General features: G+C 59.1%; 1 long non-coding RNA gene across 1 annotated transcript; it reads left to right on the top strand.

Moving 5' to 3' along the window:
• Positions 1-3,899: 3,899 nt before the first annotated feature.
• On the top strand, positions 3,900-4,256 carry LOC135311407 (uncharacterized). The gene is made up of 3 exons (XR_010371051.1): positions 3,900-3,957; positions 4,047-4,087; positions 4,189-4,256. It is a non-coding gene; the product is annotated as an uncharacterized LOC135311407 (long non-coding RNA).
• The last annotated feature ends 11,394 nt before the right edge of the window (positions 4,257-15,650 follow it).

Here is a 15,650-nt window from a genome sequence, read left to right as displayed (position 1 = left end):
AGTAGTACAATTACAGTAAGAACCACTCTTTTTGTCTTCTTCCATGCTGTTAACATAAAGCACTCGAGAAAACTCCCTGCTGTTCCTTCAGCTGCCTTTATACCCTGTGGTGGTTCACCCCTCCCCTTTCCCAGGTGATTGTGGGAAGGGTGGTGGGCAGGGCCCGGGGTATATGAGCCACAGCCTCTGGTGAGGGAGCTCACTTTCCTCCTGGGTTTCTCCAGTGTGGGTGCTTTGGTGTTCCTGCACTTAATTGTAAGTTTTGAGCTGTTTAAATATTTTTGGATAGGTATGTTTTGATATTTAAAGAAATGCAGATGCTTGTGAGAGGTAAGGCTTTTAGAACTCAATAAGGGTTGGTGGCATTTAAATTTGAAAGATCATTTGTGTCTAAACTTATATGTTTTTCCTTATCTAATACTGCATTGGAGGTTCAGGTGTGGTAAGATGGCTTGATAGTATGTTGTTCTGTTATTTTTTTCTTTTTAGTTTTGAGTATGTTTCTTTTTATTATTGGAATTCTCAACTTTATTGAATCTTAAAATTATTTTCATTAACGCTCTTGTGTAATCTAGAAGGTGTTGACATTAACTGTTAAGAGTATTGATAAGATGCGGTAGGGGTTAGGGTGAGTGTTCTGTATGCATTTATGTATGGGAATTTATATATGCTGTTTCTTTAAGAAAAGAAGAGCAATACAAGTGGATAGTTAATATCCATAGACTTCTGTAAAACCCTGCGTAGCCTTGTGCAGAGCCGAGAGCCAAAAGCAATGGGAAAGGTCAGTAACTTTAGTAGTATTTTGTAGATGTTAAGGGGATGACTGTAGCTGGCAGCTAGAGTGCTAGCTGAGAGTACATCCTAACGGTCTTCAGGTTTGTACGTGTATAGGGTGTAATGTTTGAGTTAACGTATGTCCTTTAATGGCAGGTGGTAGTTGGGCTCTACATGGTATTCCTACATGGGAGCAAGACCTATGGATCAGTTAAGCTATTGCTGTGCATCCAGGTGACTTCCACCATGTCCTTTTTTTCCAGAGGCGGCGGAGGAGTTCTTCAGGGTGACAGAGGAAAGCTGGGGAAATGCTGTAAGAAGGTAGGACGGTGTGTGGTATATAGAAGGAAGATGTGACTGACGGCTGAATGAGTCTGCAGTGTGTTTTGGGGGGTTAGAAGGCAGTAAGGAATGAGCCAAGTGTGAGCTGGACACGGGAGGGGAGTGGATCAAGGTGAGAGGTGATTGGTGTGCTGAAGTAGCGGTTCTTTCTGAGGTGTTGTGTTGATAGCGAAGGTAAAAGTGACCTGTGTTACTTGTGTGTTACAGGTGATGGGTGAGCCTCAAAGTGGCAGCTGGAACTGACAGAGGCTGGGCAGGCAAGCTGTCAAAGAAAAGATGTGTGAGAACGGGATTCGGCGTGGGTAGGTTGCTGTTGTGGGTAATATCGTAGCATGTATCTTCTTCCTTAAGTTCTTGCACATGCTCCATGTAGGCTTTGTGGGAGAGACACAGTGTGGTGATGAGACCTCAGCGAAGGCTACGGTGAGCGGTGATGGGTGGGCTGAAGCGTAGCGATTTGTCCCGAGGGGTCGCGTTGCAGGTGGTTGTGAGCAACGTGCGTTTGGCTCTTGCAGGTGGTGGGCGAGCCTCAAGGTGGCGACCGTATCTGATGGAGGCCAGGCAGGTGAGCTGTCGAGGGAAAGGTGCGTGTCTGAGATGGGGGCGGTTGGTGCGGGTGTCCTGAGAGTCCCGCAGCACCTGAGCGGGTCCTTTTTTGCTTGGGTTCTTGCAGGTGCCGCCCGCAGGCTTCGGAGGGGAGACGCCGCGTGCCGACGAGAGGTCCGAGAGGTGAGGGGGTTGAAGGCCAGGCTGTTGTTTGAGAGCAAGGTGTCTGTCGTACGGCCACTCAATGGAAGCGTTTGTCTCTGGTTCTGCAGGTTGTGCGGCGGCTGCCCTTGGGCCTGGATGCGCGTTTGAGGTGAGCTGGGTCGCAGAGGGGAGGGGCGCGGGGCTGGTGTGGTTCGTTCTTCCTTTTTTGGCAGAGCGACGGCAACTTTGTGTGTCCTGTGGTATCTCTAGGGGCCGCAGGGGATGGCGTTCGTCCTCGTCCGGAATGGGCACGGATCAGCCGGGTGCGCGTGAGGTGGGGGACGTTGCGGGGTAGGTCCTTGTTGAGTGACGGGATGCTGACTGACGGGGCGGTGTGTGTATTTTTGTTGTTTTTGTTTAGATGATGAAAAGGCACCTGGGACTTGGAGGACCGATGCAGTGGGCTGCCTGTGCGCTTGTTCTTCTGAAGGATGGGTGGACCGGGACTCTGGGCCCCTTGAAAGCTAAGTTGAGGCAACGGTGCTGAGGAAGGGGTTGGGGGAGGGAGGGGTTTTAAGGATGGTGCAGCGGAGCGGGCTGTCCGGGAAGCGGTCCCCTTTGGGAGCAGGGAAAAGGAGCAGGTTCCTCTTCAACGTGACGGGAACGTGTGGCGGGCAGGGCGGTTCCAGGCTGTGTGCGTTATTGTGCAGCGTGTGTGTTTTGTGTTGGGTGTCGCCGACCTTCCTCGGGTCTCGGTTGCTCTCTTTGTTCTTTAGGAGCCGGGCAGGTGCCTCGGCAGCGTTAGTAGGGCCCGGCGAGGCCCTAGTCGTGGGCTCGGCGCCCATCGGGCGCTTCTCTTTTGGCGTCGCAAGCTTCAGGCGTGGATCGTTTTGGCGTCTCGGACGGTCGTCTTGGGCGTCGTCGTTCCCGGCCGCGTGAGCGGCGCCGCTCTGTGGCTGTGAGTTTTTTGGGGACTGGCGTTTCTTCCTTGCATCCGTAGGCGGTTAGGTCTTGAAGCTGGGCTGGTTGCGCGTCTGTCGTCTCAGTTGTGAGAGGAAGCTCTTGTCACGGGCCGCGAAGCTGTTGGCGTTCTCTGGTGTTGCCGTAGGGCCTGCCGACGTCACCGTCGGGGTCCCGCAGGCGGTCTTGCCGGACGGGGGTTTCCGTCTGGGTGTCGCCGTTCTCTCCGAGAGCTGCCTCTCATCCTTCGGGGTGCATTGCTTGTAGCGTTCTGCGTAGCGTTGTTCTGTGTTTGTCTTGGAGCCGCCCTGCCCGGGGATGGAGAGTCAGGGCAAGGTGGGTGGTGCTGGCATCTAGGGATGCGCCCAGGCTTTGAGCGGGGAGGAGTTTTGCAGCCGTCTTGGATCAAGTGGCTGTTGTCGGTGGGTGAGGGAAGTAATTCCTGTTGGGTTTTGTGGGCTGGGCCCCCAGGGAAGAACCGTAGGTGTCTGGGAGAGGGAGCTGGAGTCTTAGCTGAGCAGGTAGCATGTCAAGGGTGTTGTGGTTTGTCTGTGTGCTGGGCTTAATGTTTGATGTATTGTGCTTATGTTTAGGAGCCGCCCTAGTTGGGCTCTCAAGGGGGTGTTCCTACATGCGATTGAGACCCGTGTCATGGTTCAGCTGTGGCCGTGCATGCAGGTGACTTGTGTGACATCGGTTTGGCAGGTGCCGAGGGAGGAGTCGTGCAGGGTGATGGAGGGCGGCGCTGTCAGCAGGTGAGTTGGTGTGTGGTGTAGCTAGAGGGAAGATGTGGCTGTTGGCTCTACGAGCCCATTGTGGTAATTTTTCTTTGGGCGCGTGCGAGGAGCCGAGCGGGATCTGGGCACCGGAGGGGAATCGCACAGGGTGAGCGGTGACGGGTGGGCTGAAGCGTAGCGATTCGTCCTGAGGTGCCGCGTTGCAGGTGGTTGTGAGCAACGTGCGTTTGGCTCTTGCAGGTGGTGGGCAAGCCTCAAGGTGGCGACCGTATCTGATGGAGGCCAGGCAGGTGAGCTGTCGAGGGAAAGGTGCGTGTCTGAGATGGGGGGGGTTGGTGCGGGTGTCCTGAGAGTCCCGCAGCACCTGAGCGGGTCCTTTTTTGCTTGGGTTCTTGCAGGTGCCGCCCGCAGGCTTCGGAGGGGAGACGCCGCATGCCGACGAGAGGTCCGAGAGGTGAGGGGGTTGAAGGCCAGGCTGTTGTTTGAGAGCAAGGTGTCTGTCGTACGGCCACTCAATGGAAGCGTTTGTCTCTGGTTCTGCAGGTTGTGCGCCGGCTGCCTTTGGGCCTGGATGCGCGTTTGAGGTGAGCTGGGTCGCAGAGGGGAGGGGCGCGGGGCTGGTGTGGTTCGTTCTTCCTTTTTTGGCAGAGCGACGGTAACTTTGTGTGTCCTGTGGTATCTCTAGGGGCCGCAGGGGATGGCGTTCGTCCTCGTCCAGAATGGGCACGGATCAGCCGGGTGCGCGTGAGGTGGGGGAACGTTGCGGGGGTAGGTCCTTGTTGAGTGACGGGATGCTGACTGACGGGGCGGTGTGTGTATTTTTGTTGTTTTTGTTTAGATGATGAAAAGGCAGCTGGGACTTGGAGGACCGATGCAGTGGGCTGCCTGTGCGCTTGTTCTTCTGAAGGATGGGTGGACCGGGACTCTGGGCCCCTTGAAAGCTAAGCTGAGGCAACGGTGCTGAGGAAGGGGTTGGGGGAGGGAGGGGTTTTAAGGATGGTGCAGCGGAGCGGGCTGTCCGGGAAGCGGTCCCCTTTGGGAGCAGGGAAAAGGAGCAGGTTCCTCTTCAACGTGACGGGAACGTGTGGCGGGCAGGGCGGTTCCAGGCTGTGTGCGTTATTGTGCAGCGTGTGTGTTTTGTGTTGGGTGTCTCCGACCTTCCTCGGGTCTCGGTTGTTCTCTTTGTTCTTTAGGAGCCGGGCAGGTGCCTCGGCAGCGTTACTAGGGCTCGGCGAGGCCCTAGTCGTGGGCTCGGCGCCCATCGGGCGCTTCTCTTTTGGCGTCGCAAGCTTCAGGCGTGGATCGTTTTGGCGTCTCGGACGGCCGTCTTGGGCGGCGTCGTTCCCGGCCGCGTGAGCGGCGCCGCTCTGTGGCTGTGAGTTTTTTGGGGACTGGCGTTTCTTCCTTGCATCCGTAGGCAGTTAGGTCTTGAAGCTGGGCTGGTTGCGCGTCTGTCGTCTCAGTTGTGAGAGGAAGCTCTTGTCACGGGCCACGAAGCTGTTGGCGTTCTCTGGTGTTGCCGTAGGGCCTGCCGACGTCACCGTCGGGGTCCCGCAGGCGGTCTTGCCGGACGGGGGTTTCCGTCTGGGTGTCGCCGTTCTCTCCGAGAGCTGCCTCTCATCCTTCGGGGTGCATTGCTTGTAGCGTTCTGTGTAGCGTTGTTCTGTGTGTGTCTTGGAGCCGCCCTGCCCGGGGATGTAGAGTCAGGGCAAGGTGGGTGGTGCTGGCATCTAGGGATGCGCCCAGGCTTTGAGCGGGGAGGAGTTTTGCAGCCGTCTTGGATCAAGTGGCTGTTGTCGGTGGGTGAGGGAAGTAATTCCTGTTGGGTTTTGTGGGCTGGGCCCCCAGGGAAGAACCGTAGGTGTCTGGGGGAGGGAGCTGGAGTCTTAGCTGAGCAGGTAGCATGTCAAGGGTGTTGTGGTTTGTCTGTGTGCTGGGCTTAATGTTTGATGTATTGTGCTTATGTTTAGGAGCCGCCCTAGTTGGGCTCTCAAGGGGGTGTTCCTACATGCGATCGAGACCCGTGTCATGGTTCAGCTGTGGCCGTGCGTGCAGGTGACTTGTTTGGTATCGGTTTGGCAGGTGCCGAGGGAGGAGTCGTGCAGGGTGATGGAGGGCGGCGCTGTCAGCAGGTGAGTTGGTGTGTGGTGTAGCTAGAGGGAAGATGTGGCTGTTGGCTCTACGAGCCCATTGTGGTAACTTTTCTTTGGGCGCGTGCGAGGAGCCGAGCGGGATCTGGGCACCGGAGGGGAATCGCACAGGGTGAGCGGTGACGGGTGGGCTGAAGCGTAGCGATTCGTCCTGAGGTGCCGCGTTGCAGGTGGTTGTGAGCAACGTGCGTTTGGCTCTTGCAGGTGGTGGGCGAGCCTCAAGGTGGCGACCGTATCTGATGGAGGCCAGGCAGGTGAGCTGTCGAGGGAAAGGTGCGTGTCTGAGATGGGGGCGGTTGGTGCGGGTGTCCTGAGAGTCCCGCAGCACCTGAGCGGGTCCTTTTTTGCTTGGGTTCTTGCAGGTGCCGCCCGCAGGCTTCGGAGGGGAGACGCCGCATGCCGACGAGAGGTCCGAGAGGTGAGGGGGTTGAAGGCCAGGCTGTTGTTTGAGAGCAAGGTGTCTGTCGTACGGCCACTCAATGGAAGCGTTTGTCTCTGGTTCTGCAGGTTGTGCGCCGGCTGCCTTTGGGCCTGGATGCGCGTTTGAGGTGAGCTGGGTCGCAGAGGGGAGGGGCGCGGGGCTGGTGTGGTTCGTTCTTCCTTTTTTGGCAGAGCGACGGTAACTTTGTGTGTCCTGTGGTATCTCTAGGGGCCGCAGGGGATGGCGTTCGTCCTCGTCCGGAATGGGCACGGATCAGCCGGGTGCGCGTGAGGTGGGGGACGTTGCGGGGTAGGTCCTTGTTGAGTGACGGGATGCTGACTGATGGGGCGGTGTGTGTATTTTTGTTGTTTTTGTTTAGATGATGAAAAGGCAGCTGGGACTTGGAGGACCGATGCAGTGGGCTGCCTGTGCGCTTGTTCTTCTGAAGGATGGGTGGACCGGGACTCTGGGCCCCTTGAAAGCTAAGCTGAGGCAACGGTGCTGAGGAAGGGGTTGGGGGAGGGAGGGGTTTTAAGGATGGTGCAGCGGAGCGGGCTGTCTGGGAAGCGGTCCCCTTTGGGAGCAGGGAAAAGGAGCAGGTTCCTCTTCAACGTGACGGGAACGTGTGGCGGGCAGGGCGGTTCCAGGCTGTGTGCGTTATTGTGCAGCGTGTGTGTTTTGTGTTGGGTGTCTCCGACCTTCCTCGGGTCTCGGTTGTTCTCTTTGTTCTTTAGGAGCCGGGCAGGTGCCTCGGCAGCGTTGGTAGTGCCCGGCGAGGCCCTAGTCATGGGCTCGGCGCCCATCGGGCGCTTCTCTTTTGGCGTCGCAAGCTTCAGGCGTGGATCGTTTTGGCGTCTCGGACGGCCGTCTTGGGCGTCGTTGTTCCCGGCCGCGTGAGCGGCGCCGCTCTGTGGCTGTGAGTTTTTTGGGGACTGGCGTTTCTTCCTTGCATCCGTAGGCAGTTAGGTCTTGAAGCTGGGCTGGTTGCGCGTCTGTCGTCTCGGTTGTGAGAGGAAGCTCTTGTCACGGGCCGCGAAGCTGTTGGCGTTCTCTGGTGTTGCCGTAGGGCCTGCCGACGTCACCGTCGGGGTCCCGCAGGCGGTCTTGCCGGACGGGGGTTCCCGTCTGGGTGTCGTCGTTCTCTCCGAGAGCTGCCTCTCATCCTTCGGGGTGCATTGCTTGTAGCGTTCTGTGTAGCGTTGTTCTGTGTGTGTCTTGGAGCCACCCTGCCCGGGGATGTAGAGTCAGGGCAAGGTGGGTGGTGCTGGCATCTAGGGATGCGCCCAGGCTTTGAGCGGGGAGGAGTTTTGCAGCCGTCTTGGATCAAGTGGCTGTTGTCGGTGGGTGAGGGAAGTAATTCCTGTTGGGTTTTGTGGGCTGGGCCCCCAGGGAAGAACCGTAGGTGTCTGGGGGAGGGAGCTGGAGTCTTAGCTGAGCAGGTAGCATGTCAAGGGTGTTCTGGCTTGTCTGTGTGCTGGGCTTAATGTTTGATGTATTGTGCTTATGTTTAGGAGCCGCCCTAGTTGGGCTCTCAAGGGGGTGTTCCTACATGCGATCGAGACCCGTGTCGTGGTTCAGCTGTGGCCGTGCATGCAGGTGACTTGTTTGACATCGGTTTGGCAGGTGCCGAGGGAGGAGTCGTGCAGGGTGATGGAGGGCGGCGCTGTCAGCAGGTGAGTTGGTGTGTGGTGTAGCTAGAGGGAAGATGTGGCTGTTGGCTCTACGAGCCCATTGTGGTAATTTTTCTTTGGGCGCGTGCGAGGAGCCGAGCGGGATCTGGGCACCGGAGGGGAATCGCACAGGGTGAGCGGTGACGGGTGGGCTGAAGCGTAGCGATTCGTCCTGAGGTGCCGCGTTGCAGGTGGTTGTGAGCAACATGCGTTTGGCTCTTGCAGGTGGTGGGCGAGCCTCAAGGTGGCGACCGTATCTGCTGGAGGCCAGGCAGGTGAGCTGTCGAGGGAAAGGTGCGTGTCTGAGATGGGGGCGGTTGGTGCGGGTGTCCTGAGAGTCCCGCAGCACCTGAGCGGGTCCTTTTTTGCTTGGGTTCTTGCAGGTGCCGCCCGCAGGCTTCGGAGGGGAGACGCCGCGTGCCGACGAGAGGTCCGAGAGGTGAGGGGGTTGAAGGCCAGGCTGTTGTTTGAGAGCAAGGTGTCTGTCGTACGGCCACTCAATGGAAGCGTTTGTCTCTGGTTCTGCAGGTTGTGCGCCGGCTGCCTTTGGGCCTCGATGCGCGTTTGAGGTGAGCTGGGTCGCAGAGGGGAGGGGCGCGGGGCTGGTGTGGTTCGTTCTTCCTTTTTTGGCAGAGTGACGGTAACTTTGTGTATCCTGTGGTATCTCTAGGGGCCGCAGGGGGTGGCGTTCGTCCTCGTCCGGAATGGGCACGGATCAGCCGGGTGCGCGTGAGGTGGGGGACGTTGCGGGGTAGGTCCTTGTTGAGTGATGGGATGCTGACTGCCAGGGCGGTGTGTGTATTTTTGTTGTTTTTGTTTAGATGATGAAAAGGCACCTGGGACTTGGAGGACCGATGCAGTGGGCTGCCTGTGCGCTTGTTCTTCTGAAGGATGGGTGGACCGGGACTCTGGGCCCCTTGAAAGCTAAGTTGAGGCAACGGTGCTGAGGAAGGGGTTGGGGGAGGGAGGGGTTTTAAGGATGGTGCAGTGGAGCGGGCTGTCTGGGAAGCGGTCCCCTTTGGGAGCAGGGAAAAGGAGCAGGTTCCTCTTCAACGTGACGGGAACGTGTGGCGGGCAGGGCGGTTCCAGGCTGTGTGCGTTATTGTGCAGCGTGTGTGTTTTGTGTTGGGTGTCTCCGACCTTCCTCGGGTCTCGGTTGTTCTCTTTGTTCTTTAGGAGCCGGGCAGGTGCCTCGGCAGCGTTGGTAGTGCCCGGCGAGGCCCTAGTCGTGGGCTCGGCGCCCATCGGGCGCTTCTCTTTTGGCGTCGCAAGCTTCAGGCGTGGATCGTTTTGGCGTCTCGGACGGCCGTCTTGGGCGTCGGCGTTCCCGGCCGCGTGAGCGGCGCCGCTCTGTGGCTGTGAGTTTTTTGGGGACTGGCGTTTCTTCCTTGCATCCGTAGGCGGTTAGGTCTTGAAGCTGGGCTGGTTGCGCGTCTGTCGTCTCGGTTGTGAGAGGAAGCTCTTGTCACGGGCCACGAAGCTGTTGGCGTTCTCTGGTGTTGCCGTAGGGCCTGCCGACGTCACCGTCGGGGTCCCGCAGGCGGTCTTGCCGGACGGGGGTTTCCGTCTGGGTGTCGTCGTTCTCTCCGAGAGCTGCCTCTCATCCTTCGGGGTGCATTGCTTGTAGCGTTCTGTGTAGCGTTGTTCTGTGTTTGTCTTGGAGCCGCCCTGCCCGGGGATGGAGAGTCAGGGCAAGGTGGGTGGTGCTGGCATCTAGGGATGCGCCCAGGCTTTTGGGGGGGGTGGAGGGGGGGAAGGAATTTTGCAGCCGTCTTGGATCGACTGGCTGTTGTCGGTGGGTGAGGGGAGGAAATCCTGTTGGGTTTTGTGGGCCCCCAGGGAAGAACCGTAGGTGTCTGGGGGAGGGAGCTGGAGTCTTAGCTGAGCAGGTAGCATGTCAAGGGTGTTCTGGCTTGTCTGTGTGCTGGGCTTAATGTTTGATGTATTGTGCTTATGTTTAGGAGCCGCCCTAGTTGGGCTCTCAAGGGGGTGTTCCTACATGCGATCGAGACCTGTGTCGTGGTTCAGCTGTGGCCGTGCGTGCAGGTGACTTGTTTGGTATCGGTTTGGCAGGTGCCGAGGGAGGAGTCGTGCAGGGTGATGGAGGGCGGCGCTGTCAGCAGGTGAGTTGGTGTGTGGTGTAGCTAGAGGGAAGATGTGGCTGTTGGCTCTACGAGCCCATTGTGGTAATTTTTATTTGGGCGCATGCGAGGAGCCGAGCGGGATCTGGGCACCGGAGGGGAATCGCACAGGGCGAGCGGTGACGGGTGGGCTGAAGCGTAGCGATTCGTCCTGAGGTGCCGCGTTGCAGGTGGTTGTGAGCAACGTGCGTTTGGCTCTTGCAGGTGGTGGGCAAGCCTCAAGGTGGCGACCGTATCTGCTGGAGGCCAGGCAGGTGAGCTGTCGAGGGAAAGGTGCGTGTCTGAGATGGGGGCGGTTGGTGCGGGTGTCCTGAGAGTCCCGCAGCACCTGAGCGGGTCCTTTTTTGCTTGGGTTCTTGCAGGTGCCGCCCGCAGGCTTCGGAGGGGAGACGCCGCATGCCGACGAGAGGTCCGAGAGGTGAGGGGGTTGAAGGCCAGGCTGTTGTTTGAGAGCAAGGTGTCTGTCGTACGGCCACTCAATGGAAGCGTTTGTCTCTGGTTCTGCAGGTTGTGCGCCGGCTGCCTTTGGGCCTGGATGCGCGTTTGAGGTGAGCTGGGTCGCAGAGGGGAGGGGCGCGGGGCTGGTGTGGTTCGTTCTTCCTTTTTTGGCAGAGCGACGGTAACTTTGTGTGTCCTGTGGTATCTCTAGGGGCCGCAGGGGATGGCGTTCGTCCTCGTCCGGAATGGGCACGGATCAGCCGGGTGCGCGTGAGGTGGGGGACGTTGCGGGGGTAGGTCCTTGTTGAGTGATGGGATGCTGACTGACAGGGCGGTGTGTGTATTTTTGTTGTTTTTGTTTAGATGATGAAAAGGCACCTGGGACTTGGAGGACCGATGCAGTGGGCTGCCTGTGCGCTTGTTCTTCTGAAGGATGGGTGGACCGGGACTCTGGGCCCCTTGAAAGCTAAGCTGAGGCAACGGTGCTGAGGAAGGGGTTGGGGGAGGGAGGGGTTTTAAGGATGGTGCAGCGGAGCGGGCTGTCTGGGAAGCGGTCCCCTTTGGGAGCAGGGAAAAGGAGCAGGTTCCTCTTCAACGTGACGGGAACGTGTGGCGGGCAGGGCGGTTCCAGGCTGTGTGCGTTATTGTGCAGTGTGTGTGTTTTGTGTTGGGTGTCTCCGACCTTCCTCGGGTCTCGGTTGCTCTCTTTGTTCTTTAGGAGCCGGGCAGGTGCCTCGGCAGCGTTACTAGGGCTCGGCGCGGCCCTAGTCGTGGGCTCGGCGCCCATCGGGCGCTTCTCTTTTGGCGTCGCAAGCTTCAGGCGTGGATCGTTTTGGCGTCTCGGACGGTCGTCTTGGGCGGCGTCGTTCCCGGCCGCGTGAGCGGCGCCGCTCTGTGGCTGTGAGTTTTTGGGGACTGGCGTTTCTTCCTTGCATCCGTAGGCAGTTAGGTCTTGAAGCTGGGCTGGTTGCGCGTCTGTCGTCTCGGTTGTGAGAGGAAGCTCTTGTCACGGGCCGCGAAGCTGTTGGCGTTCTCTGGCGTTGCCGTAGGGCCTGCCGACGTCACCGTCAGGGTCCCGCAGGCGGTCTTGCCGGACGGGGGGTTCCATCTGGGTGTCGTCGTTCTCTCCGAGAGCTGCCTCTCATCCTTCGGGGTGCATTGCTTGTAGCGTTCTGTGTAGCGTTGTTCTGTGTTTGTCTTGGAGCCGCCCTGCCCGGGGATGGAGAGTCAGGGCAAGGTGGGTGGTGCTGGCATCTAGGGATGCGCCCAGGCTTTTGGGGGGGGTGGAGGGGTGGAAGGAATTTTGCAGCCGTCTTGGATCGACTGGCTGTTGTCGGTGGGTGAGGGGAGGAAATCCTGTTGGGTTTTGTGGGCTGGGCCCCCAGGGAAGAACCGTAGGTGTCTGGGAGAGGGAGCTGGAGTCTTAGCTGAGCAGGTAGCATGTCAAGGGTGTTCTGGCTTGTCTGTGTGCTGGGCTTAATGTTTGATGTATTGTGCTTATGTTTAGGAGCCGCCCTAGTTGGGCTCTCAAGGGGGTGTTCCTACATGCGATCGAGACCCGTGTCGTGGTTCAGCTGTGGCCGTGCGTGCAGGTGACTTGTTTGACATCGGTTTGGCAGGTGCCGAGGGAGGAGTCGTGCAGGGTGATGGAGGGCGGCGCTGTCAGCAGGTGAGTTGGTGTGTGGTGTAGCTAGAGGGAAGATGTGGCTGTTGGCTCTACGAGCCCATTGTGGTAATTTTTCTTTGGGCGCGTGCGAGGAGCCGAGCGGGATCTGGGCACCGGAGGGGAATCGCACAGGGTGAGCGGTGACGGGTGGGCTGAAGCGTAGCGATTCGTCCTGAGGTGTCGCGTTGCAGGTGGTTGTGAGCAACGTGCGTTTGGCTCTTGCAGGTGCTGGGCGAGCCTCAAGGTGGCGACCGTATCTGCTGGAGGCCAGGCAGGTGAGCTGTCGAGGGAAAGGTGCGTGTCTGAGATGGGGGGGGTTGGTGCGGGTGTCCTGAGAGTCCCGCAGCACCTGAGCGGGTCCTTTTTTGCTTGGGTTCTTGCAGGTGCCGCCCGCAGGCTTCGGAGGGGAGACGCCGCGTGCCGACGAGAGGTCCGAGAGGTGAGGGGGTTGAAGGCCAGGCTGTTGTTTGAGAGCAAGGTGTCTGTCGTACGGCCACTCAATGGAAGCGTTTGTCTCTGGTTCTGCAGGTTGTGCGGCGGCTGCCCTTGGGCCTGGATGCGCGTTTGAGGTGAGCTGGGTCGCAGAGGGGAGGGGCGCGGGGCTGGTGTGGTTCGTTCTTCCTTTTTTGGCAGAGCGACGGTAACTTTGTGTATCCTGTGGTATCTCTAGGGGCCGCAGGGGGTGGCGTTCGTCCTCGTCCGGAATGGGCACGGATCAGCCGGGTGCGCGTGAGGTGGGGGACGTTGCGGGGTAGGTCCTTGTTGAGTGATGGGATGCTGACTGCCAGGGCGGTCTGTGTATTTTTGTTGTTTTTGTTTAGATGATGAAAAGGCACCTGGGACTTGGAGGACCGATGCAGTGGGCTGCCTGTGCGCTTGTTCTTCTGAAGGATGGGTGGACCGGGACTCTGGGCCCCTTGAAAGCTAAGTTGAGGCAACGGTGCTGAGGAAGGGGTTGGGGGAGGGAGGGGTTTTAAGGATGGTGCAGTGGAGCGGGCTGTCTGGGAAGCGGTCCCCTTTGGGAGCAGGGAAAAGGAGCAGGTTCCTCTTCAACGTGACGGGAACGTGTGGCGGGCAGGGCGGTTCCAGGCTGTGTGCGTTATTGTGCAGCGTGTGTGTTTTGTGTTGGGTGTCTCCGACCTTCCTCGGGTCTCGGTTGTTCTCTTTGTTCTTTAGGAGCCGGGCAGGTGCCTCGGCAGCGTTGGTAGTGCCCGGCGAGGCCCTAGTCGTGGGCTCGGCGCCCATCGGGCGCTTCTCTTTTGGCGTCGCAAGCTTCAGGCGTGGATCGTTTTGGCGTCTCGGACGGTCGTCTTGGGCGGCGTCGTTCCCGGCCGCGTGAGCGGCGCCGCTCTGTGGCTGTGAGTTTTTTGGGGACTGGCGTTTCTTCCTTGCATCCGTAGGCGGTTAGGTCTCGAAGCTGGGCTGGTTGCGCGTCTGTCGTCTCGGTTGTGAGAGGAAGCTCTTGTCACGGGCCACGAAGCTGTTGGCGTTCTCTGGTGTTGCCGTAGGGCCTGCCGACGTCACCGTCGGGGTCCCGCAGGCGGTCTTGCCGGACGGGGGTTTCCGTCTGGGTGTCGTCGTTCTCTCCGAGAGCTGCCTCTCATCCTTCGGGGTGCATTGCTTGTAGCGTTCTGTGTAGCGTTGTTCTGTGTTTGTCTTGGAGCCGCCCTGCCCGGGGATGTAGAGTCAGGGCAAGGTGGGTGGTGCTGGCATCTAGGGATGCGCCCAGGCTTTTGGGGGGGGTGGAGGGGGGGAAGGAATTTTGCAGCCGTCTTGGATCGACTGGCTGTTGTCGGTGGGTGAGGGGAGGAAATCCTGTTGGGTTTTGTGGGCCCCCAGGGAAGAACCGTAGGTGTCTGGGAGAGGGAGCTGGAGTCTTAGCTGAGCAGGTAGCATGTCAAGGGTGTTCTGGCTTGTCTGTGTGCTGGGCTTAATGTTTGATGTATTGTGCTTATGTTTAGGAGCCGCCCTAGTTGGGCTCTCAAGGGGGTGTTCCTACATGCGATCGAGACCTGTGTCGTGGTTCAGCTGTGGCCGTGCGTGCAGGTGACTTGTTTGGTATCGGTTTGGCAGGTGCCGAGGGAGGAGTCGTGCAGGGTGATGGAGGGCGGCGCTGTCAGCAGGTGAGTTGGTGTGTGGTGTAGCTAGAGGGAAGATGTGGCTGTTGGCTCTATGAGCCCATTGTGGTAATTTTTCTTTGGGCACATGCGAGGAGCCGAGTGGGATCTGGGCACCGGAGGGGAATCGCACAGGGTGAGCGGTGACGGGTGGGCTGAAGCGTAGCGATTCGTCCTGAGGTGTCGCGTTGCAGGTGGTTGTGAGCAACGTGCGTTTGGCTCTTGCAGGTGGTGGGCGAGCCTCAAGGTGGCGACCGTATCTGCTGGAGGCCAGGCAGGTGAGCTGTCGAGGGAAAGGTGCGTGTCTGAGATGGGGGGGGTTGGTGCGGGTGTCCTGAGAGTCCCGCAGCACCTGAGCGGGTCCTTTCTTGCTTGGGTTCTTGCAGGTGCCGCCCGCAGGCTTCAGAGGGGAGACGCCGCGTGCCGACGAGAGGTCCGAGAGGTGAGGGGGTTGAAGGCCAGGCTGTTGTTTGAGAGCAAGGTGTCTGTCGTACGGCCACTCAATGGAAGCGTTTGTCTCTGGTTCTGCAGGTTGTGCGGCGGCTGCCTTTGGGCCTGGATGCGCGTTTGAGGTGAGCTGGGTCGCAGAGGGGAGGGGCACGGGGCTGGTGTGGTTCGTTCTTCCTTTTTTGGCAGAGTGACGGTAACTTTGTGTATCCTGTGGTATCTCTAGGGGCCGCAGGGGATGGCGTTCGTCCTCGTCCGGAATGGGCACGGATCAGCCGGGTGCGCGTGAGGTGGGGGACGTTGCGGGGGTAGGTCCTTGTTGAGTGACGGGATGCTGACTGACGGGGCAGTGTGTGTATTTTTGTTGTTTTTGTTTAGATGATGAAAAGGCACCTGGGACTTGGAGGACCGATGCAGTGGGCTGCCTGTGCGCTTGTTCTTCTGAAGGATGGGTGGACCGGGACTCTGGGCCCCTTGAAAGCTAAGTTGAGGCAACGGTGCTGAGGAAGGGGTTGGGGGAGGGAGGGGTTTTAAGGATGGTGCAGCGGAGCGGGCTGTCTGGGAAGCGGTCCCCTTTGGGAGCAGGGAAAAGGAGCAGGTTCCTCTTCAACGTGACGGGAACGTGTGGCGGGCAGGGGGGTTCCAGGCTGTGCGTGTTATTGTGCAGTGTGTGTGTTTTGTGTTGGGTGTCTCCGACCTTCCTCGGGTCTCGGTTGCTCTCTTTGTTCTTTAGGAGCCGGGCAGGTGCCTCGGCAGCGTTGGTAGTGCCCGGCGAGGCCCTAGTCGTGGGCTCGGCGCCCATCGGGCGCTTCTCTTTTGGCGTCGCAAGCTTCAGGCGTGGATCGTTTTGGCGTCTCGGACGGTCGTCTTGGGCGGCGTCGTTCCCGGCCGCGTGAGCGGCACTGCTCTGTGGCTGTGAGTTTTTTGGGGACTGGCGTTTCTTCCTTGCATCCGTAGGCGGTTAGGTCTTGAAGCTGGGCTGGTTGCGCGTCTGTCGTCTCGGTTGTGAGAGGAAGCTCTTGTCACGGGCCGCGAAGCTGTTGGCGTTCTCTGGTGTTGCCGTAGGGCCTGCCGACGTCACCGTCGGGGTCCCGCAG

The sequence above is a fragment of the Phalacrocorax carbo genome, unplaced genomic scaffold, assembly GCF_963921805.1.
Source record: "Phalacrocorax carbo unplaced genomic scaffold, bPhaCar2.1 SCAFFOLD_69, whole genome shotgun sequence".
In the NCBI taxonomy this organism is placed as follows: domain Eukaryota; kingdom Metazoa; phylum Chordata; class Aves; order Suliformes; family Phalacrocoracidae; genus Phalacrocorax; species Phalacrocorax carbo.
The sequence above is the reverse complement of the archived record's forward strand: the minus strand, read 5'-3'. Positions and strand labels throughout refer to the sequence as shown.